General features: G+C 43.4%; 1 protein-coding gene and 1 pseudogene across 19 annotated transcripts in view; both read right to left on the bottom strand.

The window, feature by feature from the left end:
* MYO18A (myosin XVIIIA) overlaps positions 1–25,477 on the bottom strand; it is an 864,705-nt gene that overhangs the window by 219,739 nt on the left and 619,489 nt on the right. The window lies entirely within an intron of this gene.
* Positions 11,233–12,242, bottom strand: LOC144822474 (dynein axonemal assembly factor 10 pseudogene; annotated as a pseudogene).

The raw sequence follows: 25,477 nt of genomic DNA, 5'->3' as shown, positions 1-25,477 counted from the left end.
ACCACAGTACAGAGGATTCAAGAAATAACTTTTTTATGGTATTGTGGCTCATTTCTCCACTCGTGAGTCTGAGGCAACAAGAAAGCCCAAGCGAGTCATCAAGCTGTTCTACAATGGGAACTGTCCTAAAGAAACTAAATAAAGCACATTTTCCCAATTCTCTATATGTGAAAGGGTTGGGGCTCTGAGGTTTTCTTTGTGGTTTTTCGTTTGGATGAACTACTAATCTAATGCGTGGTTAAAGAGAATCTCCTTTTAAAAGTTAATACCTTTGACTGAAGATATATACTGGTTATTGCTTTATTGTGTCTGGTACCGACCTCTCACCACTTTCCATCAATAGGCCTCAACTGCTTAGCCACAGCTACCACTGGAGGAATGAAGAGGCTTCGTGATCACTGTTTAACCATTACAGTCCTAGTACTGAGTCCTCAGGCAATAGGGAAAGCAGTCCGTATTACCTTTGAATTTGCTACCTGTATACGCAGATTGCAAGCGTAGCTCTCTTACACTTTCCTACTTTAGTCCATGATGAGGTACAACAAGACAGATGTTGAGCACCCCTCTGAACCTCTCTGACAAAACCAAAACTCTGCTGACATAGGTCAGTCAATAAATCCATAGTGTAGCAACCATGCACTGCGACCCAAGACATCTTTTACCGGTCTGCCTGGAGTTACTATGAAATCTCATCAGAGGTAGGAGGCGCTATACAAAATCTACCATACAGTGCAATATTGAACCTGCAGAGAAAACATCTGCTTCCATGGCAAAGGGCATTTTAATGTACAGGATTATCTGGTCCTGATCCCCTGACCTTGTTTCTGTAATATGCGAAACATTACAAGAAAGCTCTTTTCTCAAGAGTCCTTGTCCATAGATACCTTTTGGGAACAGTCAGGCTCCGCCAAAGCCTGCATCACCGATAAGGCAAACATCAGTCACAAGAACACTGCGCCCTTATTCAAACCTCACCCTAAGAAGTAGGCATTAAGAAGTTAGCAAAATTTAAGGAGGAATTCGGGAGGAACATGCTAATACAAAACGCACACCCAACAAAACAGTAAGAACATTTCAGTTCACAAAATGAACTTCTAAAATTACTACAGGTCTAAACGTGTCAAAACAGGTGTAAATGCTCCCCAGTCCTGCCTTTGAGTAAGTCATGCACCACACAAGGCCAACAACTGGTACTACAGCACACTCCCAAAGAAATCAATGAGGCCCCTTAGGTACTCATGCTAAACTGATTGAATTAGTACAACATTAAAACATATATGTTTAAGTGATTTAAAAAAAGTATATGTAATTATTACAATTGTTATTTATAAAGCATTAATAAACTTAATTTAAAAAAAGACATTCAAAGTTTACATTTTCAAAACATTAAAACATTTTTAAAATAAATACATAAGTTATAAGCCAGTTTACTCAAATAAATAAAACCGTTAGTAAGGGTGAGCATTTTGTTAAAATCATGGTTTCAAAATTAACATGTAGACATATAATTACTATATTAAATGAATTGAGTGTTTAATGCACATTTAATTTGTTGAGTTGATGTGCTGTAATGATTTCTGTTATTAGTTCCTGGTTAATAATAACATTTTTAAATGAATCTACATTTATATCATCCATTAAAAAATGTATTATTCTTGTTAAAGAATAATAAACCTTAATAATGTTCCCTACACATTCCCATAAGACATCTCTACCTTGGTGGCAAAGGGTCCCAATCACTGTGGCAAAGGTCTAAGATACGGTGGTAGACATATTCGCCAACTTAGCGGAACATAAAATGTGGTTGTTACTTGTAACTTTAAGCTTATGAATACACTTGCAGGAGGAAATGGTGACTAGGAAAAGCAGAGAGTTACTTTGAGTAAAATTAAGGAAACATGCATACACATATATGAATGTCTATTTCCCTTTGTGTATCAGGCCCTTTGTTTTTGTTACGGGGTGAAATTGGTTCAGTTTTTTTACATCATCAGAAATGTCAATCCTGAGAATTTTTAAGTGGGGGAACTGCGTTTAAAGGTGTGTGGTGTCACTTCCACTACCCCTGCTATTTCTATGAATCTACGTCCATTACCAACACTTCTCCAGCCTGAAGGAACTTGCTAACCTCATGCTTCCTGTCTCCCTCAGAAGATAGCCCTAAGCAGTGCTTAGGTTATAAAAAATGTTAGTGCTAGGGCCCTTTTTTGGAGGTCACAGCAGCCTGCAGCACACGTTGTCTCTGCCAGTGCTGCCAATGACTGCACCAACTCAACTACATACCATCAAACTCCTACAAGTGATACAGTTTAGACAATTTAAGTATTTTGACTTATTACATACACTGGTTGTGCTCATCTCAAACTTAAAAAGACAGCACCACCATGTACTGGACTGTCACTAGAGCTACTGCTGACAATTAAGTGCCAGTGCTGAACACCGGAAACCACCGGCTCAAATTAAGCACTGGTTCGAAGCCACAGTGAAATCTCCCAGCTAATTCAAAAGTACTCACGACTTTGTAACACATTTTTAGTGTGTCTCTTATCTACTGAATTGCCTTCCACAAACAAACCTTGGTGCGCCTTGCCAGAAACCAACAAAGCGGTATTGGGCCCAACCGGGACTCGATCAAGACAACGGTTGCGGATTATTTGAGGAATTTACAGGGATTTGGGTCTGTTATCACTGCTGCTGCTGCGGTGGGGGAGAGATGGTGGCTCTGAGGCAAGCACAGCATTCCTCTCTCACCCCACCCTCATCACCACAGTACACTACACACTCCACTGCACGCACACATTTGTATTTTCTCCATCTTGCTGTAAAAGCAAAACACGTCCCTTTCCTGTTGGCAGGGAACGCATGGGCTGTAATGAGTTTAACTGTCCAGGGACGGCAGGAGATTTCATTCAATTTGCTCATCAGAGAGAGAAGGGTTTGGGGCGAGGTGGGAGTGGAGGGGGCTGGTTTACGGAAGCGCACAATCACTTTCAATAAACACTTTAATATGAAGTCTTGATGTCTAAATGTGTCCTAAAGTAGGCATGTGTCCTACAGTCAAACATGGTCCCCGAGGATGTAGCTAACACTAGGGCTGCAGAGAGGTGGCAGCGTTGCTTAATTTGTAACATAGTGAGTGCCGGTGCCCAAAACACTGCTCAATAGAAAGCGGCCAGTGCTATTAAATGTCCCCATGCCTAATGCCAAGGCTGCTTAGTCCAGAATCCGGCTGCATAGACCTAAATCCACCTAAATGTGGCGTGTTGTCATTTATCCCAAGGCATCAAGACCCTGCATCCACCCCGGCCCTAGAGGTATTGCCCCGTTACATTGGCGAAAAGGGAGTCTTTGCCCCTACTGGTAGGTGCCCCACTCAGCACCTGCATTTGAAGCGCAAAGACTGCCCACTGCCCACAGCAGATGATGGATTGTGTTTCAAATGCAGCAAATCCATAATTATGGGAAAACACAGTGGCCACATAATCATATAATTCCAGTAGCCCTGGACACGTCTACGAAATTGAGTTATTAATTGAGAGGGGTAAGTACCTCTCTTAAATAAAATCCCACTGGTAGCTATGGCACAGAGTAGACAGGCTTAACTCAGAGTCAATGTGTAAAGTATTTATGCAGTACTAAAACAGCAAAAAGGTTGAAATGCAAAACCAAACAAATCCCAAAATGAATTAGAAAAATAGAGTACAGTTTAATAAAGAAAAGTACACCATAAAGACAAATATCTAATAAGGAGAACCAGAGATTTGAATGTTTATAGTTTTAAGTAGAAATACTGCCAAGAAGCATAAGGTGCCAATGATATTCAATGGTCACTGCAGAACATGGCCTAGGCACATTTTGCCACCTTTAACGATAGAACAAGAGTCGGTTACACTAACTAGGTACGTCCTGGACAAATATTTTAACTTCTGACCTTAGTCCTTAAAGTCCAAATTATCCCTTAAGCTTTAACAGGGGGTCAGCCTTATGACCCTAGGAGTCTACATCTTTGTCTTGGGTACAAGAGCTGGTCCAGTTCTCCATGCCATTTCTCAGGTTGCAGACAGCAGGTGCAGTCTTCTTCTGATCTTCTTCCGGTCAAGAAAGTGTTCTGGAGTGGGTTACTGGAGATGCCACATTTATGCCCGTCATGAGCTAGTGAGTGGAAAAGACCCCTGTGGATGCTCTAACCATTGGAGTAAAGGTTCCTGGGGCTAACCCTACCAATTTAGGAAGACTTCAACAGCACCAAACTTGGTATCTGAGGGCTAAGTTGTATGTGTGAAGTGAACCTAATGTACTCCTACATCAAACACTAAAATCCCGTTTTAGGGAGGCCCTGTAACAAACTCAAGAGACAGCAGACTGGTAGGACAAGAGTTGAGTTTTCAGCAACCAGCAATTTGATACAAGTGTTTTGGCATTCTGTTTCTCTGCTTTGAAGAGTGCCTCAAAGGTCATATGTAAAACCCTAGCAGACCTGTCAGGCAGATCTAGACACTTCAGCAGGAGCAGACTATGATGTACAGAAGAGGTCCACTGTGATGCAATCTGACTGGCTGGGGTGACAGAAAAGGGCACTGCCAAAGTGTCAAGTAACATGTCCCTGGGACAGGGCAGGACTCTTTGAAGTGTGCCCCAAATGTCATATGAAATAGCCCACCAGATCTGTCAATCAAGATATGACATACAAGTAAGACATGACACTTTACAGTCAAAGAGAATCCTTCTAACTTCCCCCTGAATATTCTGTCAGATTCAGGTGGGTTATCTCTGCCCATTTAAGATCAGTCTATTGTTTGCCTCTGGGAGTAAGTTCACAACTCACTTATGCCTATTTAAATGCTAATCACTGGCTGGCCGAAGTGGGAGACAGAAAAACACATTTAGCTTTGAGAGTCTTCAGGCAGTTCAAGAGTAACCTTCAAAAATGAACTTTTCCCTAATATTGATCATAAATCTGACAACCATTGAATTGAATTTTTACGATTAAAACAGTTGTTTTAATTATTTTTCTAGCTATTCCAATTACCAATCTATAGTATTAGTTTTTATTAGTTGAATAAATATTACATCCCAGTGCTTTCCTCTGAAACAGAAAACCCTGCTACAGTGAGAATAGCTTTTAGGGCTATTTCACTGTAAGGACATGTTTAACATTTAACTTTTACATGTCCTACTTTTGAATATCATGCATGCCGCCTTAAGGCTAATAATACCTACCTATGTGTTACTTATAAATATTTAAAAGGAGGTTTTAGGCCTGTCAAGGAGGGTAATTTTAACAGATCGAATTTGCAGTTGAAACCTTCACAGTCAGGCTACTGGTGGCAGACCTGCAGTGATGTTTACACTGTCACTACAATGGAAGGCACAATGGATGCTGCAGTTCAATTATGGCATTTAACTTACACCCCCCGGTTACGTCTTGGTACCATATACTAGGGACATATAGAAAAGTTAAATTTGCCAGTCAGGTGTATACCAATTTCATCAGTGTTGAAAAAAGGAGCACAAGCAACTTACTCTTGGTTAGCAGGGGTAAAGTGCACAGAGTTCCATAGCCAACAAAATACTGTTCACCAAAGGACAAACAAATCTGTGGTGACCCTGCAGAAAGGGCAACATTTCCAACCGTGTGGTATGGTATGGCCCATCAATGTATAGAATGGTCTGTCATTGTATAGTTTGTGTTAGACCTGGCCCTTTGACAGGTCATCCCCAAACTTTTTGCCTTTTGCCTCCTATTTTTCTGACCCTGTTTTTGTTGGCTATAGTATTCTGGGCACTTTACCACTGCTATTCAGTGCTAAAGTGCATATGCTCTCTGTATAAATTGTCATTAAAATTGGCTATCCATGATTGGCATATTTGATTTACTGGCAAGTCCCTACTAAAGTGTACGGTGTGTACTAGGTCCTGTAAATCAAATTAAACTAGTGGGCTTGCAGCACTGGTTGTGCCGCCCACACGAGTAGCCCTGTAAAGATATCGCAGACCTACCACTGTAGTGTCTGTGTGCACAGTTGTGTACTGCCATGTTGTCCTGGCAAGTGCACCCACTTGTCAGTCTCAAAACATCCCTTTCCTTACATACAAGGCACCCCTAAGCTAGTTCGAATGTACCTTGATGAGCAGGGTGAAGTGTATGTGAAAGGTAGGACATGTACTAGTGTGTGTGACATGTCCGGATAGTGAAATACTGTGTAATTAATTTTTCCCTGTTTAAAGGCTATCTGTCCTATAGGCTTATCATTGGAGTTGCACCATAACATTTTTACATGTGTAACTTGCAATAGGGACAAGATAGGAAAATTAGGTTTAGAGACTTTGAACTCAGAATTTATTAACGCACTTTTTGGTGAAGGTGGCTTTTAAATCCTGCGTTTGAAAATGACACTTTGAAAAAGTAGGCATGTTCTTACTTTACCATTCTGTGTGCCTCTGGCTGTTTGTGTATTCAGCATCTGGTATGTGAGTGACAGGAGCGGAGATGTGCATTCACTCTAGACAGTTACTCGGGGTGGGGGGTAGGGGATTGAGGTGTGCCCTGCCTTGCCTGGGTGAACTCATCGCAGGCCTCAATAGACCTGGTCTGCATTTAGAGTAGTAAGAGAAGTTGTGAGTACACCTGAATAGGCTGTGTCTCCTTTTGTACAATGCTGTCTCCACCCCCTGTGGTCATGCTGCACACCAGTGAGGGCAGGACTTGTTTGGATAGGGTTCAGAGACCCTGGCCACAAAGAAAACAAAGATATTTTTGGGGTATAAGTATTAGACCTAAAACCCCGGGACTTTAGATTACTTCCAGGAACACGAGGACCCTGCCAAGAAGAAGAGCTGGAGAAATGTAAGGAGGAGTACCTCCACTTTGCTGTGTGGGGTTGACCTGCAGTTGCTACTTCTGTCTATGGTGGAGGAAAACAACTTACTCGTTTTGCCCTGCTGTGGTATCCTGCTTGGGAAGGAAATCTTCAAGGGCTTGTGTGTGCTGGCCTCCTGTTGGAAGTCTAAGGCATATAACAGACTTCACGGAAAGATCCTTGCTGGATCTTAAGGGAAAACCTGCCTGAAAGGAAAACTGCAAACTGCGTGAGAAGCGCTGTCCTGATGTGAGGGGTGAAGTTAGGGCTGCAAACTGCGTGAGAAGCGCTGTCCTGATGTGAGGGGTGAAGTTAGGCTCATTTTAGGCATATGTTTGTTGTGTGAACATGAGGGTTATCCATCCAGATCCCATATCTGGCAGCTATTATTGAGTGGTGTCTGTACTGGTCCTTATGCTGATATGCTGCAATTTGCCAATATCGGGACAAATTCAGCAGCCCTGTGTCTGCTTTCCGTTTGGAACAGCAACCTTAAAGTGGGATTCACCCCTTTCACTTTAAGCCAGGCTCAATAGAAAGGGCTCTCTTAAAGTGCCAACAGCCATCCTTTTGATGGAGTCTGATCCTAGCTAGGAGCTAAACTCCAAGATGCCAATGCAACGCAGGTAAATAAAGACCTAGGCTTCTTATTACTTCATGAGTGCTTAACAAGAACGATGATTTGGAGGTGGGTTTTAAACTTTGTTCAACCCCTACATGTAAGATATGCACGCACTGTAAGAATGTCAGATGTATCTGTATGAGTAATAACACTAATAAAGATTTCAATAGAACTTACCAATTCCTTATCTTTATTTTATAGTGCTAGACATCCCAATACACACATCATACAAGAGCCCAAATCATTGTAAAGGAAATATTTCATAAGACAATGAGGGTTACATGGTGTGGGAGTTACATATTGATAGGCATTATACTTTAAGAGTGCTTGGTGCTGAAAAACACAAAAAAAGGATTTAAAATGCAATGCAGTGGTTGCCTATACTAATCAGACTTTATTACCAACCTAAGTCCTAAAGGAGCCTTTATTACCAACCTAAGTCCTAAAGGAGCCCTTTTTGCAACCTTAAACGTTTGAAGGCTTGAAAATAATAAATATGCCTTGCAGTTTGCACGCAGCTCCTTGATGTCAGTTTGGAGCTCACCGTGTTATATTAGAAGGATTGTAATTTATGAGTTGCAAGTTACAAAAAGATCCCAGTTACAAACACAGTAACCCAAATGAACGATATAAAATACAAATCGGTGATCTGTAGGTTACATTGTGCTGTGCAGCAGGCACATTTAACTCTCTATGCTACAACTGTGACTAAACAAAACACATATATTCATTCAGCAAGTGCATTAACCCCAGAGTTACCTTTCCATTATAATCCCCTCATAATTGCTGGGAATACAAACACCTCTGCAGCAGGTGCCTTAACCCCATAAAATGTTTTAAAATGACCAATTCAGTAAGCCAGATTAGACTTACAGACGCGTTTGTCCTTGTTGACATGACTAAGCCACTCACAACTCTGACCCTGTTTTGCTGCTATTCCTTGACCCCTAATTTATGGCATCCCAGATTAAATGTTTCTATTTCCAGCACTGTCTGAATGCAATAGTGGAGTTCTCGCCATCAAGCTGGATTTTGCCACGATGTACAGTAATTATCTGACCTTAGCATAGATGTGCCTCCATGGATTTGGTACTTATACTACTCCTGAGTAGGAAGAGGTCTGCTGGAGGAGCAAGAGGGTGTCCACCGATCAGGATCCTATCATAACGTAGGTATTCATGGATCCCAATAGCGAATAACTTAGCAGACTCCATAAAGTGATTTATTGGTGGTCCAACAGTGCTTTCAGGGGGTGGGCTAATTAATATTGTGACGGGGGGTCTGGCTCTAAACAATTTCCCTTTAGATGGCACCTTCTCTTGTCCTGTTAGGGACATCTTAGATATCGCCCCCATAAAGAAGAAGAATAATAAATGTCAAGGTCAATGGTATGCAGATTGCCAACAAAGACTTGGGCACTTCTTAACGCTACACAGATCACCTTGAATGACACTCACACTCCCTTTTGTTTACTGCATTATGTGTCGAGCATGTTTACATGCTGCTGTGGCAAATAAGCACACTCTCAGGGCACACACGCACAAAATGAAAACTGTGCACTCAAGATAACACCACAACCAACAACCATCCACATCCATGCCCCGTAAGATGGGGTCCTACCTAGAAGCCAACTTGGAAAGTGCTTTAAAGTCTCAACACGCGGTGCAGAGAACACTATAAAAATCCAAATATACTAATTAATGATTAGTGGCACGGAATTATTACATGTGGTGTCGCTGAAAAGCTGATAGTTCTGGGTCATAGTCAAGCACATGTCAGGGAATATTTAAATTATATTGTCGCTCAGTATGTGGCTGAAACAATCCGAGCTTATTGCTACTTTCATAAATAACAACCAGTTATAAAAACATCCAATTTCTAAGTGCATTTCAAAACCATTCTCTTTTGCACCTTTTCCTCATACCCCACAATGTGCTGATCACTGCCACTGCCACTGCCGCAAGTGCTTTAAATGCACTATGCCTTGTCATTAATATTAAAGAGAAACTACAAGTTACATGTAAAATTAGGTTTAAATCCTGTTGTAATTTAATCAATCAGCAAACTTGTAAAGCACACTACTTACCCGTGAGGGTCTCAAGGCGCTGAGGGGAGGGGGGCTGCTACTGCTCGAAGAGCCAGGTCTTGAGGAGCCTTCTGAAGGTGAGCATGTCTTGGGTCTGCCGCAGATGGGTGGGGAGGGTGTTCCAGGTCTTGGCGGTGAGGAAGGAGCAGGCTATGCCGCCGGAGGTCGTTCGTGGGATGGCGGCGAGGGCAAGGCTGGTGGAGCGGAGTTGGCGGGCTGGGTGTAGAAGTTGAGTCTGTTGTTCAGGTAGGCTGGGCCGGTGTTGAGGAGTGCTTTGTGTGCGTGGGTGAGGAGCTTGAAGGTGATCCTCTTTTGACGGGGAGCCAGTGCAGGCCTCTTAGGTGGGAGGTGATGTGGCCGCACTGCGGGATGTTGAGGATCAGGCGGGCGGAGGCGTTTTGGATGTGCTGCAGCCGTCTTATGTGTTTGGTTGGGATTCCTGCGTAGAATGCGTTTCCGTAGTCCAGCCTGCTGCTTGGGTCACCGTTCTTCTTGTTTCAGTCGGGATCCACTTGTAGATCCTGCGAAGCATGCGGAGGGTGTTGTAGCAGGAGGAGGAGACGGCGTTGACCTGCTTCGACATGGAGAGGGAGGAGTCGAGGATGAATCCTAGGTTGGGCGCGTGGTCCGTGGGTTTTGGTGCTGTTCCCAGTGTGGTCGGCCACCAGGAGTCGTCCCAGGCGGAGGGGGTGGGGCAGAGGATGAGGATCTCCGTCTTGTCTGAGTTCAGTTTTAGGTGGCTGCTCCTCATCCACTCGGCGACGGCCTTCATTCCCTCGTGGAGGTTGCTTTTGGCGGTGTGCGGGTCCTTGGTGAGGGAGAGGATGAGTTGGGTGTTGTCTGCGTAGGAGATGATGTTCAGGTCATCCTGGAGGGCCACATGTGGAGGGGGTCCATGTAGATCAGAGTTCTTCAATCTGTGGGGCGCGTGCTCCACCTCAAAATCTCACCGTCCCATGTCGCAAGTACATTTGCGACGTGCCATACTCATGGAATTTAAAGAAAAGTGTTATCTGCTGTCTGCAGGCAGGCGCGCAACGCCCATTAAGGTCAAAGTGCTTCAACCCACTCTCCCACCCCTCTTGTGTGGCAGCCTGGGATGAGACAGCTTCCCGAAACACACAGCCGCACCGAGTACTTCACAGGTGTTTTAAAGACCAATTGCTTCTTAATGAAGCCTTTGTTCTTTTTTCACGGCTTCTTAGAGCCCCTGCCTCTCCACTCTGCCTGTTGATGGAATAATAAGCCCCCCCGTCCCTCCCCCCGAATTTTTATCATAGCCCCCCCACCCACCCGAAATTTGGCCCTAGTTGTGCCTCTGCCTGTAGGGCACATTGGCTGCATAGGGCATGACAGCAATTCCGCACGGTAAGAAAAGGTGCCCTCTTCCGCACAATTACAAACATCTGTAAAAGTTTGCCCGAAATATACATTTGAAAAGGATCAAAGGAAAACATGTTTCCTGCTTATGGTGCTTCCTCTAGGCAGCAAGTTCTTTATCAAACAAGGTCTCTTTAACGTCCAACTTTTAACGGAGGTATGTACATATGTAGTTCCGTTTAAAATTAACCAGCATTTCATATACAGCTACTTAAAATAAAAATATAAGAATCCTTGGATACATTCCAGTCTTTGGTGGCGCTTTCTTTGGACGTCAATCTGCCTTAGACTTTATTAAGTTTAGTCACTATGAAGCCTCGCACGGTCTGGTCATGCCGACATACAGCCCTTGTTTGTCCGGGCTCCAGTCAATGCTAGCAATGGGCTGTGTGGACAAGGTTACATTCTGCAGAAGAGCGACGGATCCTGCGACCCCCTCCTCCACGCCTTCAGAATCTTTCTGCGTCCGCTGAGAGGGATACTCATACTTCCAAAGATGCAGACTCCCAGCTCCTCCTGTTGTCAAAAATATAGCTCTGTTCTGTGGCAGGTGGCGAACTTGCCAAACTGTGTATTTGTGAGCCTTTTCTGCAAGAGAAGCAAAACCTTTTTTGGGATGCTGGGTTCTCATGTCAAAAACATGAAACTTCCCTTCCAATGAAGTGGCCACCAGTTTATTCATTATTATATCCTTCCTGTCGAACTTGACACTGCAAACCCCATTCCTAATGTTAGTTTTCCACCGAAGAGACCTGGTTCTTAGATCAAACAGCTTAATATCACCATTGTCATATCCTGCACAGACAGCACGTTCTTGTTGATTGCATGCATGTCCGAATGCTACAGTCCAACAGTGTCTCTTAGTTTCTCCTTCTCCAGGTTCCATGTTGGCGACTGGTATACCTTTTTGTCTAGTATCCCATACCTTGACAGTTCATCTCTGCTCCCAGTAACAATTTCTGGTGCTCCTTCACCGTAAACTGGGATTTCTGCTTCTTCCAAATACCACACATTGAGGTTTTCATCAAAATCTCCTGTAGCAAGATACCGATGCTGTAGCGCTGAAGCACCAAATGTTCCACATTTGATGGGCTTGGGCTTTTTCTAGCTCGCTCAGCAGCTGCACCTCTCCGTGCTGGATTTCGTAGATCTGTAGTACGCCGGTGCCCCGCGGGTAGTTGCCCAAACAAACAAAACAGGCTCTGTGCGGCAGACACTTGCAATCAAAGACAGTGTAGTTAAGTGACTTCTGGATGTGGCAGATGATCTGCGGCTTCTCCAGTGGGCTGCACATGGTGGCAGTTATGGCAGTCGGAACCCCTATGCCTTGGCTCTTGACAACAATACACGAGCAATGCGCCGCCCTCAGCTTTGGACACAGACGAACAACTTGGTGCACTATCCCTACCAGCAAGAACTGGAGTACTCTTCAGTGTCTATGGTCACTGTAAACGACCACAAAAAACTGCACATGTGCATACACACAGAGAGCCTGCCTGATTTCTATTGAAGTAAAAAGTAAAATTAGTTATTCTGTGCCTCACCTCTACCGATCAAATGGGTGAGATATAGAAATCTGTAAATACAGATCAGAGCCCAGTGGATGAAAATGCTCAGGTGCTCACTAGATTTTAACTGCCGCCATTGAACAAGTTTGTGTATTCTTTTACTAATTATGTCCGTGTTTTTCAGAACCGTGACTGAAAAGGTGCCGCTGTCTTAGCGCAGTTACATGATGAAAATGTACTTTTGTGTATTTTTCTGACAGCTGTGCCATTCTTTTTCTCAGAAATGTCTTTGATCCTGTGGTCACACGTACGATTCCCTGTAGGTCCACTCAGCCAAACATATTTCTGAGGTTGATAAAATGATAGCCGTTTAGTTGAGTAGCAAAGACGTGATGTCACTTTGTCAAAGGCCAAGTGATGTCTCTTCATGTATTGGCACTGGGGTCAAAGTTCCGGTGTTCTGGCATTCGCCCTCCAAGCAGATCTAAGAGGTATGCCCAACAGCTGTGCAACATGCACACCCAAGTAATTTTAGCCGAGGACAATGGTGACTGCCAACCCATCTTTTCAATGAGGTATTTAAAATTGTGTATAACCTGTCCATCACCAAAGCACCTATGCCTGTTGGATGTTTATACTCCAGATGCTGGTAGTACAGCTGGAGGCCTGACAGGGCAAAAACTGATTGCAGCCCTCGTAGTAACTGCCCTTCATGGTCCCATTGGAAGCAGCAGAAGACACTATATGAAGGTAGCAGAGTAAGGCCTGGAAATGGAGTAGCCAGGCCTACTGAGGGAGAGCGGGTCCACTACTAGTTGGTCACAGGCGTTGAGCACTTGGATGTATGTAGATTCAATCAGGAGTGGAGTGCAACCTTTACTTCAACGTGCATTATCCGTTGTAGTAATTAAGAAAGGCTGGTCAGTAAGGAGCTCCACAAGCGATACATTTAAGACATTTAAGTAGTGACATCTTGCTTCCTACCATGAGATAAGACATCTCCTTTTTTGTGATAAACTAGGTTGAGGTTCACTCACAAAGTTATTCTTCTTGCAATGCTGATAAGCCCTGTTTGTTCAACAGAACTTCTGCTTTTAGATAAAGCTAGAGAGTCAAAATTTCCTGGTAGCACTGCTGTATTTGTTCTTCCAGAGGAATGTGCATTTGGAGGTATAGCTTTTCAATAATGTTAGGGGCGTGTGAGTCTCAGATTTCCTATCAAGCATGAAGGTGTACCCAACTAAAAAGATAGGGCAAGCTGGAGCTCCTGGACAGTGGTAACAGGCAGGGTTAGGAGCATGCTTTTTCAGTTATTTAGAAAAGTACACCCAGTCAGCATTGGAGCTCAGTGAGATAATCTTGACTATGTTGTCCACTGTAGTCCAGTTCCTCTTTACAGCAATGTAGGGCAGAAAGGCCACGGAGAGCAAGCTAGCATAACCCAAACTTAACATCAACAGACCAGGCTTAGGGTGAGCAGCGGCAGCTGAGTTTTTAGTAGCCCACGCACAGCAGCAGAACATGGGTGGAAAGATTGAGGAATCAGGGTAAGCAGGCTAGATAAAAGCATCCATTTGTAGAAAAAGCTGCAGAATACCGAACAACATGCAATAATAAGGCACCTAAACCTCCAGGAAGGGAAAGTTTGGAACTCCCTGAACCATGAAACTGGTGTACTCCATTGTGATCTATATAGCAAGGAACCGATGATCTCACTTTCTTTCTCCTTTTTAATAAAATCTATAGAAATGGTTTCAGAAATCTAACGATATGAACATTATGTGCAAGGATTAATATCCTGAACAACATTGTAATTTTTATTTTCTACTGAGATGTACAATGCCCATTGTTAAACTTCAAGCAGTAAAGTTTTGAGCTAATGTTTCTAAGTGGTTGTGGATGTAGTAGGTTCAATCAGTTATTTGCCAAATATGGCCTGGGATATGCGGATGGCGGTCGATTATATAGTGTACCAGATTCCAGAAATTTCTGACAGTTGGTGGGGGGCCCAACATCAAAAAAATTCAGCTGGGGGGGCTCAACCTAAAAAAGTTTGAAGACCTCTGATGTAGATGTTGAACAGGGTCGGGCTGAGGGATGAACCCTGGGGTACGCCGCAGATGATGTCGGTGGCTTCGGATCGGAAGGGTGGGAGGCAGAATCTCTGGGTTCTGCCGGAGAGAAAGGACGTGGTCCAGTCCCGGGCCTTCTCCTGGATTCCGGCTTCTTGGAGGCGTGTCTTTAGTGTGCGGTGGAAGACTGTGTCGAAGGCGGCCGACAGGCCCAGGAGGATGAGGGCAGAAGTTTCGCCGTTGTCTAGTTGGCGCCTGATGTCGTCTGTGGCGGCGATGAGGGATGTATTTCCAGGAATGTCGCTGTGTCGAAGGAGATGTTGATGACCTTCCGTAGTTGGGGGGCGATGGTAGCGTCTGCTTTGTTGAATTCGTGGTGTGGGCAGGGGTCTGACTGTGATCCATAGTGGATGGAGTTCATGACCTTGCAGGTCTCGTCGTCATTGACGTGGGACCAGGAGGTCAGCTGGTTGGTGCAGGTGGCGTTCGGGGTGGAGGGTGCCATAGTCGGGGCGGTCGAGGTGTTGAAGGTGTAGTGGATGTCAGTGATCTTGCAGTGGAAGAAGGTGGCCAGTGAGTCGCACAGATCTTGCGAAAGCGGGATGTCATTGGTGTTGTAGCTGGGGTTGGAGAGTTCCTTCACTATGCTGAAAAGCTCTTTGCTGTTGTGTGCATTGTTGTCTAGGCGGGCTTTGAAGGAAGATCTCTTGGCTGTTCTGATGAGTTGATGATGTCTGTGGGTTGCGTCCTTGTGGGCCGTGTGGCTGTCTGGTGTGCGGTCGTGGAGCCAATTAAGCAATGTTACTGATCCACTATGCATTAAAATACAACATTTAACAGTTTTCTCCAATACTCATAAGTAGGGAGCTGGTCTCCCCTTAACTATAAAACATTTCTTATTTTGATCATTGTTACTTACCCACACTGTTGTCAAAAAGCTCTGTTTAGCATTCATTCTTTCAAAAGTACCCAAAGACAATTCCTAACCCTTGGTAAAAGTTTATTTAAATACTCTCAACTTTTGAAGTGTGACAATGCAATATCTATTAAAATGAAACTTTTGATATAGATGCTAGAAAATATTTTGTTAGAGTATGAAGAATGAGAACCCGCAAGTAGTCTTTCACCAGGGCCCCACAAAACCTTCTAAATAGCCTACTGTGAGGATAAATGAGAGTTCAGTGAGGAGGAAAGCTGATCCTCCTCACCCATCAACAAATGAGCAGCCCGGTATGTTAGAACACCCTACAGTTATAGACAAAGAATGCAAGCTCCAATAAAAAGGTAGTTTAAAATCAAAGACAGAAAAATGGGCGCTGGGCACAGCCACAGGTTGTACCCACTAGATTTAACATTGCAAAAGATACCTTACTTTTAATTCATATACATGCCTGTATTCAACAGATGATGTCATCTAGGAGTCTAAACAGATCTCCAAAAACCCAGATTTGTACTCACTTATCTACATAGCCCACTCAGCTTTCTTTGTATGCCTCCCAGATCCTGAATCGTGGACCCAGGCCTGGAGTGCAAACACCCACACCCAGACACACACTGCTCTTCTCCACAGGACAGCGATGGTTAATAAAACAGCAGTGAACTCTTCTGAACTCACAAAACAGGTACTGCATGTGCAGAGGTAGTGCAAGCTTCCCTCACACACACGGAACAGGTATGGCACGTGCGGAGGTAATGAAATATTTACAAACAAACAGCAGACTTTTTTTGTTCAAATACCGTAATGCATGTTAAAAACAATATCTCTGAAATTCACTTAAAAATTTCAGTAACCAAAGTTACCATAACTTCACTTTTATATTTTTTTTCAGGGAACTTCAGTTTTTTAAAATCATGTAATACATCCAGCCACGTGGACGTACTGAGTGAGGGTGACTGCAGGACCCAGCCTTTCGCAGTGTATAGAGGGTTTGGCCGCAAAGCCTTGCCAAATCCGTGCCACAAGCGAATCCCACATGTTGCTGTTGTCCAACCGCAGCTATAGTGAGTTGAATTTGTTAAATGTGTTTTACAATTCACAAATCCTATGCCATATTTCTGAAGAGGCACCGAGGGCAGAATTAGCACATTTGGCACTGATTCTCAAATCTGGCAATAAGAATAATTGTATTATTATTTATTTTAATTGGCTTGGGTGTCAGGGTAGGCTCATTGCTCTCTTATGCCCATATTCTTTTTATTTTTACCAACATGTTGCTCGGTGCATCGTGTGGGGTAATGGTCGTTGCAGCAAAAAAAATCCCTGTGAAGGGCAGCCAATCAGAGTGCTGTGAATTTGTAAATCTGTAGCAAATTTGTGAATGTGAAATGGATGACGGGAGAAAAAGCTCCACCATCCAACTATTTGCTTGTTGTTTTTAATTGGTTTAAAAAAATAGTTTAATAGGAAGTAATGTGGTGGGGGATTTAAGTTTTCTGTATTTTTTGAATGGCAAGACAATGGGTACAGGTAATTTACCGCAGGTCTATTGATTAGTTGATGGGCGCTGGTGTGTAGTGGTTACAGGTAGACTGAACAGGCCTAGGTAGACAGCAGTTTCAGAGAGCCAGGCCTTTCATCCGGCACAATAAAATGTCCTCACCAAGTCATTTACATTGGTTGAAAATAAGCTAGATTTATTAGAGATAAAGTTTTCAAAGGAAATTGGTTGGAGATAGAGTATACCTGCAACAGTGGTAGTAGCACTTTCATCATTTAGATGGTTCAGTTAAATGGTTAGCCGTGGCTAATTTCTCCTCATGATTTTTCTAGCCACAGGTTTATAATCGCCTGCTGTGCAATTAACAGAGGTTAATGCCCACTAAAGAGGGTATTAACTAACTTTAAACAGTTGGGAGACGGTTTAATAAGAACTCTGGAATGTTGGAAGCTCCATTGAAGACCATATTGTAACAAAACTGTGTTGTATGGCCACAATAATCTCTCTCAGAGGAGCTTTCAACATTCCAGAGGCTGGTATTGGTATTTTGCTCCAACCTTCCAATGTTTTGGTTTCTTCCATTAAATTCGAACATTCTACCCGAATGGCTGGATTCAACATCATTATAGTCGTCCTGCCTCTTCCTTTACTGGTTATTATAAACTATCTATGCAGTGGCGGAGCAGAGCTGTCCTCGGGGAAAGAGCTTTTAATAACCAGAACAGCTACAGTAGTCAGGCAAAGGTACCACGGCAATGGCATAATGTACTCTGAAGGAGCACACACTGATACATCAAGGGCAGCAGCAAGAGCTGCAGACAGACCCGGTTAGCATAGGGTCTCTTTTCAGTTGACATGCCAAAGGCTTCTAACACATGCAACTCATATTACCTGCCTGGATAAGCAGAATGTGCCTGCTGTGATCATATGGAGCCATTGAGCAAGGTATCACTGGCAGCAATTCAAGGCAACAAGAACACTACTACCAAAGCAAATCAAAAATCCACTCGGGCATGATAAACATTTCCTCAATCAAAGGTAAAATAGACATTTAAAAATGATATTCTCCTTCAAAAAAGGAGTTTAGCATGGTGTACTATAGAGGGGCTTTGGCGTTTTCATCACTCTAAATCTTTTTAATTCAAATCTTTTTATTCAGAGTCATTAAGAATTAAGTAAGACTAGTGAATGAAAGAAAATTACGTTATAATCATAACAAATTCGAAATATATAAGACACTCAGTTGTAAGTAATTTGGAATTGTGACAAGCTTGTTTATCCACCTCTGCTACCATTACCAAAGGCACAGTAGAAGCACTTAGGGAAGAACCAGAGGGAAGAAAGAAGAAACAATTTCCAGTGTATTTAGCAAATTCCTGAGCTGAGAGGTTATACAGATTCTGCCAAACTGCATAAGGACATATTCAGCATTTGACTTATGGCAGAGGCGTTCATTTCAAGCCTCTGCTGACAGCATCCCACTGCCGTCCACTACTATTTATGAGGTCCGTCTACTTGTTTACAGTTACATAGTATTTTAATGTCAGCACACAAATTAACATTTATTCATCATTAGATAATTTTTATGGAATACCATTACGTGGGTTCCGAGACAAATTATCTGCATGTTAATTTTCAGATAAATCAAGAAGATTTTATACATTTCTTGCATCGTTTTAATCGGAATGGGGCAGTCTTTTTTCCAGAATATAAATATACCTTTAGCCCACTTCTATTGTTTCCCCATTACACTCATGCCAAATGTAATACTGCCACAATACCACCATGCTAGATATGTGCCCAACTAATCCTCAGACCTTTTATAATGTTTTCATTTCACCCATAACCCATGTCTAATGTGCACATTTTACACTAGGGAAATTACAGCAATAGTCTGCTATCTCAATCTATCTTCCAAAGAAGAAATTGTTATTTACGTTTCTTCCTAGTTCTGCATTGTAGCGATCTTCCTTGAAGTCATAAACCATAGAATAATTCTCGTCTGCGTGCAGGGACCACAGAAATCTTAAACCCTATACTTCTTTACAAAAAAAGCAGGAGCAAAATTAATATATTTAGTGCTAACGTGCACCTTCCAAAGTCTATCAATGGCTGAATTCTTTCCTGGAATTATAAGAGTATTCCAAAGTAAACCATCTTACAAAACTTCACGGCTATACCTTATCCAAAATTAACACTGCCTACAAAGAAGAAAAAAATCGGATAGGTTTTAACATTATAAGAGTTTTAAAAAGACCCTGCTGCCTTTTAGAGAGATATAGGGTTTCAATCCAATGATGCCTTGTATTGGCAGTTGACTCTTGGAGCCAGTTCCTTTTGACAGAAGAATAGCACTGAATCCTAAATAACCATTTTCCCGCATGGCAGAGTAAGTAGGCGAGAGGGTTCTTTGTGACTTCATAAAAGACTAGTGCGATGCAGAACCATGAATGCATATTTAGTAACCATTTCTTTTGCTTCGTAGGCTCTTGATTGATAGTCATAAGCATTAAAATAGAGCAACGAGCTAACCCCAACATTGTGACACTTGGCAATAAGGGACAAGAACCAGAAAAAACAGAAGCAAACACTAGTACACTTAAGAGATTAAGTGTGGCTTGAGCAACATCAAGTTAGCTCTTGTGTCACTGTCAAGACAATAGTATCTTGGAAACATACAAATACATTTCCAAATTTTAGCGCTACAAATTTCTCCTAATGGAATATTTCGCAACCAGGCCACAATAGCTGTTTTAGACTAAATTGAGTTAGGCTTGCACTTTAAAATAGAGGCTTATTTGCCAAATGGAAGCACGGAGAGAATAAATTACTGCACAAAATAATCCACCATGTTTCAAGGTGGCTAAACCTGTATGAACAGGACCAAAGTTAATGAAGACCTGGTTAGACTTCCTAATTGATTGGGCTTTCTCCAGATAGAGGTGTAAAATTCTCCTAACATTGAACTAATGCAGAAAGTGGCCAGGTAGAATATAAGGATTGCTGAAAAATACCAGAAGAATACTGCCATGATTAATGTGGAATTCTGACACCACCATTGATAAAAACAAGGGGTGAATTCTCGTTACTACCCTACTGGAGTGAAAAATTGCATAGGCTTCAGCACAGATAGCGTGTAACACTCTAACACTTAGTTAGAAGTGTTGGCTATCAAAAAACGTTTGGTACAGGTAAGATGCAGCAATGAAGCTTTGGGGATGGGCTAAAGGGGATAGCCCATTCATCTTGATAACACTAAACTGAGCTCCTGTGGAGGTTAAGGCATACCCATTGAAGGATACATTTTCCTCAAAACGTAAGGAAAGTCTTTAAATACTGGTAGCTTAAAAAATGAAAGCAGATGAGGGCATTTTTTGAATGTCACTATTGCCACCAGATGGATTTTAATGAAAATAAATTGGAGCTTAGAATTGACCAAATATAGTAAGCATTCATTTCTTCATGTCAAAAGATACGATCAAAGTTATTTTGTTAGCACAATAACCAAAATATCTTTCATTTTAAGGCATCAGGAGGAACTAGGTGCAGGTTTCTTAACTTCTTTTAAAATGTCCATGCAAGAATGAAGCGAATTCATGTAATCAAAATGTTTGATTTCATGCTGCCAAACTTAGTGATGCCAGGATCTGTGAAACAATTAACTTTAATCTAGTCAATAGTTTTTTTTTTACACAATGACAAGTAAGGGCATCTGTAGCAGATTAGGAAACCACCATGGTATGGGCCATTCAGAATCCATCTTGCATGTGAGGACTGCACATTCAGGAGTACTGATGGAACCAGAGGAAAGGGTGGAAAAGTGTAATGTAATTACCTTGACCAGTTGATCCTTGGTCCCATTTCCTAGAGTTAGGGCATTTGGCGCTTTGATCAGTTAGAAATCGGTCTACATCTGGGATGACACTGTTAGGTATTAGTCGTCTAATAACCATTTGTGGTTTTACTTGAAGAACCTGCTGAAACAATCTGCTTGTTGACTCTGTATTCCAGAACATTAATTGTATTTTTTAACAGGTTTCTCGCCAACAGTCATGACCAAATCATCTGTGCTTCCAATGACAATGACCTGAACCTAGTTGCCCCGCGGCCCCCGTTTGTAGTGCATTCAGTGGTGTCTGACTCCACCAGAATGGAATTTGAAGCCAAGGAGTGTAGAAACGTTTATAATGCCAGATCAACTGCTTTAAGCTCCATAAGGGTGATGCGCTAAGAGCTCTCCTTCACTGACCATAAGCTTTTGATAGATAAATTGCCTAGATGTGCACTGCAGACTACCAGAGAGATATCAGTTACTAAGAGTTCATGTCAAACACACTTTGTTGTCCCAGTTGTTCACTACTGACACTACTGGTCTTCCAAGTATGGTTGTGGAGGACTCCTATGCAGTCTTGCACTAGGGACAATCCATTTGTAGGCATTCATGGATCCCAATAGCAAATAAATATTTGTTGTGCTGTTGGATTTGTTGTGTTGATGACACATTGGCATTTCATTTAAATAGAGGACACGTGTCCTCAGAAGGAGACACTTTTCTGTGCACTATGATTTGAATTGCTCCTAGGTATACTAGTGCTTGGGCTGAGGACTTGATCGACTTATGAAAATGTATTCGCAGATCTAGCCAATGTAGTAAGCTCACAGTGTAATATTAATCCTTTTGCTGGATTTTACTGGATTGTTTGCTTTGATTTGCCAGTCGTTCAGGCGTGAGTAAACAAACATCTTTGGATGCCAGTTGTTCAGGTGCGGGTGAATGAAGATCTTTGGATGATGAGGTTGAGATGCTAAAACTGACATGCATTTCGAAACGGTCCAAGGTGCAGTCTTCAGGCTGAAAGATAGGACCTCATAATGGTAATGTGTCTTCTCCATTAAGAAACAAATAAACTTCCTATTTTCCTTGCAACCTATGTCTCCTATGTTTCTATCGAGATAGACATTTCTTTAGAACACTTGTTCGATGTTAGGAGAGTTTTACACTTCTCTCTGGAGAAACCCATATCAATTGCAATGACACGAGTTGCATTAGCATAAGTTGTAAGGAAACATATGGTAGTTTCTGTCTATCAAGTACATCCACTCTCCTTTTCTGAGCTGAGGAAATATTTAATTAAATACTTGCATGTTGAACCTTTCCCTTTTGTCCATTTGTAGGAGAGCCTTTTTTTGGTTATGAAGACATAATTCTGTTCCTCCTTTGATGCCGGGGAACCAGTTCTATAGCTCCCTTCCTTTGAGGCACAGATGTTGTCTTGTGCAGGATGGCTATGTGGTGTTTTGTTGCCAATGGTGGAAGTGAACAAGGTTGGATTTTGAAACAAAGCATTTATCTATTGCGAAGGACATCGTGCAGTCACCCGTCACTTGTACTATTTATTAAGTTGGAATCTACCAGGGCTGTACTAGGCCAGGTCTGTACTGTACCAGGGTGGAGTTCGGCCAGGGAAATTAGCGAATTATTGTTTTTAATTGGGCATTTGGTCATCCTGATTAATTCACGGCCTGCTGTTTACTGGAAAATTCGGATTTCGAACCTGGTCTGGGCTGGTATATACATCTGTCCCGCGGCTGCTGGTGAGGTTGGTATGATCCATAAGGCAACTGAATCATGTGTCTGTGGTAATAGCAACAGTCTTAGTGAGGAAGAACGAGCGGAATTTTTTTTTTTACTTTCTTCTAGACTCACTGCTTTGAGGGGTCTTGTCTCTGTATTCATGACGAGCATTTCTTCCTCTGTGTGCTTTACAAATAAAGTGTTATCTGAAAACAGTTACTTTAATCATTTTAACTGACTGCCAGAATTTAAAGATGAGAGACAAAGCCAAGAAGATCTTCTAAGTATAATCCCAGAGCAAAACCCCCAAAAAAGCCAATTCAGCTGAATCAATGCTCGATCTTATTCCTTGATAAGACAACAGTAAGTCCTACTCGACACCTCCTGAAAATCTTGCTTTCTGTCACTGTGAATGTCATCAGCAAATATTGGCATTGTTTCCCATAGGGAATGGTCGCATCATCCTACAAACGATCTTGCAACTTTGAGCACTGTGGCGGCAAGTACCTCAAATATTCTTTCCAGACACATTTATACTCTTGCTCTCTCTGTCAAGAAGAACTGAGGTCTCTGGTGCCGAAACATGTTCCTTCTAGACACCACATAAGGCATGCATAATCTAGTTTAAGCTCCAGTCAGAGGAACGTTGGATCTTCCTCAAAGGGCTTGTATTTGTTAACGGCGTGGGTGCTATGGATGTGCTGGAGATATCCACAGCAACCGTGCTCTGGTGCGGTGGCCAGCTTGAGCACATCCTGGCACTTGCGTCAGGACATCCCTCTTGTGTGATCACCAGAGGGATTTCCTTTTTAGGTTTCGCCTGGTCGAAAGCTGCGCACAACGCAGCTTTTCGGCACAGGCGAAATCTAATGAGAACAGTATGTGGCTTGGTCACCGCCTCTCTGTTCCATTGGCTAGCTCCATAAATGGAGGCTAGCCATTGGAACAGAGATCTGTCCGTCAATGCCGGAGCAGATTCGTGGGCGTTCCAGAGAATTTTAGGCTTTTGCCCACGTCATGCGGCGGTGGGCATTGCTTTTTTTTTGGTTGAAGGTTTGTTTTGGTCATTTCTCCTGGAAGGCACCGCAACGAGGGACGTCTGCCTGGCATCGGCCGCACCTAAGCTTGAAGGACACGAAGGTCGTACATAGGGTCAGTTGGATGCTGTGATATTAACAAGTTATAACGCAGATTAATTCATTGCCAACACTAACTGCTTGAGCCACACTGAAAACAAGCATAAGCCCTGCACAGCTATTTTAAGGAAGTCACGCTGCATTCCCTTCCTACTTGTAACAAACATTGACAAGGCAATATAGAATTTTTCTTTTAATAGCGTATAGAGAGCCCCCCCCCCCGATAAGTTCCTGGAGCCGGGCCTGGTGTGACCAGTGCGGTGACACGCCGCAGGGCTCTGTGCCAAAGAGACAAACACATTCAAAACACCTCGAACAACCTCTCCTTTTGTGGGAGCAGTCTGTGCTTGCTGCCGGAGATTTCTGCAAAGCCCCCGCCCCCCTCTCCCCCACCCCCCTAGGCTGCGTCACTGTCCGTTTGTACCATTCTGGCGCTCAGAACAACAACCACTTGTGCGTAAAATGAAAAAAAAGTCCACCGGACCCCGTGCCACGCATTCCTCGCCTCTTACTGAGTACTCTTAAAATAAACTGTCCCTGGCACCGCTCCCGGATGTACATTGAAGCGCTCTACGAGCTTTTCTGGCTGGTCCCTAGCGCCTCGAGGCGCGATAAGCACTAAAGCCCCCATACACTAACCTCTCTGGAGCGGCGTGGGCACAGCCTGGCAGCACCCGCGGGCGCAGCTCTGGAAAGGATGCCCCGCCAGCGGCTCCCTCGGAGATATTTATAAATGATATGATGATGCTCCACCCCCCCCCTCCGGACGGATCGTTTACACGTGCCCCCCCTGCTCGTGCCCGTGAACAGCCGTCCAAGAACACGGACACGTGCACGCGGATGTCTCGCCCCCCGCCCCACCCGTTCACAAAACTCCCTACAACTCTTACACACATGCTTCCTACACACAGCCCAGCGCCTGCCTGGTGCACAAGGGTCGGGCTGGCACTTGTGCAACAGTGAAAACATTGAGGGGGCATTGGAACGCTGCCGTGGGGGGGGGGCTCGCCACAAACTTTAGGGAAATTCCATCCTCCTTTTCTAAGTGCATCTCCCCGCCGAGCTCTAAACCAAGCACTGAGTCACTGAGGTGGGGGGGGTTCCTTCCACATTCCTGGGAGCCTGGGGCGCCGCGTGCTGCAGGTTTCTCACTATTAATCACCACTTTCTTACTTAGGAAATATTCAGACATTTAATGTCTCCAAAAGAAAGAATTAATCCCTTCTCTTGGTGGAGGGCGGGAAAGGAACCCTCTAATCTGATTCGGGTGCTGGGGAGGAAAATGTTTTCCCAGTGATACAAATACAGCAAACAAGCATTGGCAAATCCAATCGTTCTTACTTTGCCAGTGCTGTACAGACAGCGTTGGCTTTGCCACTGTTGGGGACGATCGCGGTATTTTGAACGCTCCGGTAACTTTACTGAGGACAGAATTATGCATCACGAGCAGATAACCCAATGAAACATCATACCGTGGGTTGTTACATTAACATTTTCCATTAGTACAAAGCCATATACAAGCCGGTTAAACCGACTAACTAGGGACGTTTTTGTGTGTGTGGCTCTGGGTGGGTGTGTGTGTGTGTGGCTCTGGGTGTGTGGGTGTGTGTGGCTCTGGGTGGGTGTCTGTGTGGCTCTGGTTGTGTGTGTGTCTGTGTGTCTCTGGTTGTGTGGGTGTGTGTGGCTCTGGGTGTGTGGCTCTGGGTGTGTGGGGCTCTGGGTGTGTGGGTGTGTGTGGCTCTGGGTGTGTGGGTGTGTGTGTGGCTCTGGGTGTATGTGTGTGTGTGTGTGGCTCTGGGT

Source organism: Lissotriton helveticus, chromosome 3_1, assembly GCF_964261635.1.
Source record: "Lissotriton helveticus chromosome 3_1, aLisHel1.1, whole genome shotgun sequence".
NCBI lineage: Eukaryota > Metazoa > Chordata > Amphibia > Caudata > Salamandridae > Lissotriton > Lissotriton helveticus.
This window is presented reverse-complemented; position numbering and strand designations above follow the sequence as displayed.